The 2,463-nt window shown below is 43.8% G+C and overlaps 1 pseudogene; it reads left to right on the top strand.

Moving 5' to 3' along the window:
- Positions 1-1,018, top strand: LOC101659341 (annotated as a pseudogene).
- The last annotated feature ends 1,445 nt before the right edge of the window (positions 1,019-2,463 follow it).

Here is a 2,463-nt window from a genome sequence, read left to right as displayed (position 1 = left end):
ATGCTCTTTTGCTGTGATATAGTTAATGTTTCCTGTGTAAAAAGGATATGGTCAAAAGATATCCGTGCTACCCTGTACAGTTTAATGGTGCTGGTAATTCTGACCACACTGGTGGGCAATCTGATCGTTATTGTTTCTATATCACACTTCAAGCAGCTTCATACTCCAACTAATTGGCTCATCCATTCCATGGCCACTGTGGACTTTCTGCTGGGCTGCCTGGTCATGCCTTACAGTATGGTGAGATCAGTTGAGCACTGCTGGTACTTAGGCGAAGTCTTTTGTAAAATCCACACAAGCATGGATATTATGCTGAGCTCAGCATCCATTTTCCACTTGTCCTTCATTTCCATCCATTGCTACTGTGCTGTGTGGGACCCATTGAAATGCAAAGCCAGGATCAGTATCTTGGTTGTTTTTGTGATGATCTTCATCAGCTGGGGTATCCCTGCTATTTTTGCCTTCGGAATGATCTTCCTGGAGCTAAACATCAAAGGAGCTGAAGAGATCTATTACCAGCACATTCACTGCGTAGGAGGCTGCTCTGTCTTCTTCAGTGAAACCTCTGGGGTGCTGGCCTTCATGGCATCTTTCTACATACCTGGGTCCATCACGCTGTCTATCTATTACAGAATATATTTCATAGCTAGAGGACAGGCTAGGTCAATCAATGATGCAAAACTGAAGCTTCAAATCTGATTGGAGGAGAACCACGGAGTGTCACAAAGCAAAGAACAGAAAGCAGCAAAGACCTTAGGGATTGTGATGGGGGTGTTCCTGATATGCTGGTGCCCTTTCTTTGTCTGCACGGTGGCAGATCCTTTCTTGGACTACACGATCCCACGCACGTTGAATGACGCTTTGGTTTGGTTTGGCTACTTGAACTCTACTTTTAATCCAATGGTGTATGATTTTTTTCTATCCTTGGTTCAGAAGGGCACTGAAGATGATTTTATTCGACAAAATTTTCCAAAAGGATTCATCTCCATGTAAATTACTTTCAGAATCAAATCCATAGAATGAGTGTGTTTGATTGCTTTACCAAACAGCTGGGGATCTCGTTTGCGAGCACAGTGCCATCAGACACATGGGGATGCAGGCCAACCTCCCAAGCAGATCAGAGCCTGGTGATGCCTTCGGGGGGTGGCTTTTTTATGAGAGAAACTGAGGACTGAGCATTGTCTTGCTCCCCTTCACCTACCTGCTTGAATTCTGCATCCAACGCCAGAGCCAGGACCAGGGGCCTATGGGGCTTGCTGAACCGGGAGGTATCAGTGCCCACTAGGTCCTGCTGACCTTGGATCCACCTGACTCTGCACCATCTCCTGCATGATCCACCATTCAAAAGCAGCCTCCAACAGGAGCAATGCACAGGTGCCTACATAGACATACACTAAATAACTATGTATTTATGTATGTATATAATACTGATATTTATATATCTGTCGAATATCTATCTATGTATCTACCCACCTAATGAAGTCAAATCAGTGATCCTCAACCTTCCTAATGCTGGGACCCTTTAATACAGTTCCTCATGTTGTGGTGACTCCCAACCATAAAATTATTTTCCTTGCTACTTCATAACTGGAATTTTGCTACTGTGATGAATCAGGAGACCCCTGTGAAAGGGTCGTTCGATCCCCAAAGGGATTGCAACCCACAGGTTGAGAACCGCTGATTTAAATGAAAACAAACTGTAAGTTCTAAAACTTACTAGAAGCTGGGCTCTACGAAGAAGAATGTGCCACCTTGAGGGATTGGACGAGTCTGACCCAAACCTCCGTGGTGCCAATTGCCTCGTATGCCTGCAAAAGATGGGCAAAGACTCAGGAGAGAAAAAAAAGGATGGGTGCCTTTGAATTACGATGTGGGAAACAATATTGATTATACCATGGATTTCTGGAGAAAGGAAAAATGTTTCTTAGAGGACGTTCATTTAGAATGTTCCTTAGAAGCATGAATGGCAAGACTTTGTCTCACATACTTTGGACATGTGATCAGGAGGGACTAGTCTCTGGAGGAAGAAACGATGCGTGGTAAAGTCGAAGGCCAGTGAAAAAGAGGAAGCCCCTCAAGACACGGATTGACACAGTGGCTGCAACAAGAGAATCAAATACAGCAATGACTGTCAGAATGGTGCGGGACCAGGCGTGTCCCCTGTGTTAGGGCTCCTATGAACTGGAACAGACTGGTCAGCACTAGCTACACCAATCTGAAAAGAGAAGTTGGCTTTTCCCAGTATATAATTTACTCATAATTTTTCAAATCTGGAATTACTTAATAAGTAACCAACAAAAATATTATCTATTTCAGGGTTTTGGATTTTGTTTAGGTCAAATAACAAGAGTCTGAGGCGTGATACTAGTTCAACAGTGTTCCTGAGATAGGGGGCTGCTTGCTTGTGCTCATGCCAGCTTAGTATGCATATTAGCATCAAATACAAAAGTAGCCTAAGGCAGA

Source organism: Echinops telfairi, unplaced genomic scaffold (assembly GCF_000313985.2).
Source record: "Echinops telfairi isolate 266 unplaced genomic scaffold, ASM31398v2 ScPeMD7_3533;HRSCAF=4204_0, whole genome shotgun sequence".
NCBI classification, from domain to species: domain Eukaryota; kingdom Metazoa; phylum Chordata; class Mammalia; order Afrosoricida; family Tenrecidae; genus Echinops; species Echinops telfairi.
The sequence above is the reverse complement of the archived record's forward strand: the minus strand, read 5'-3'. Positions and strand labels throughout refer to the sequence as shown.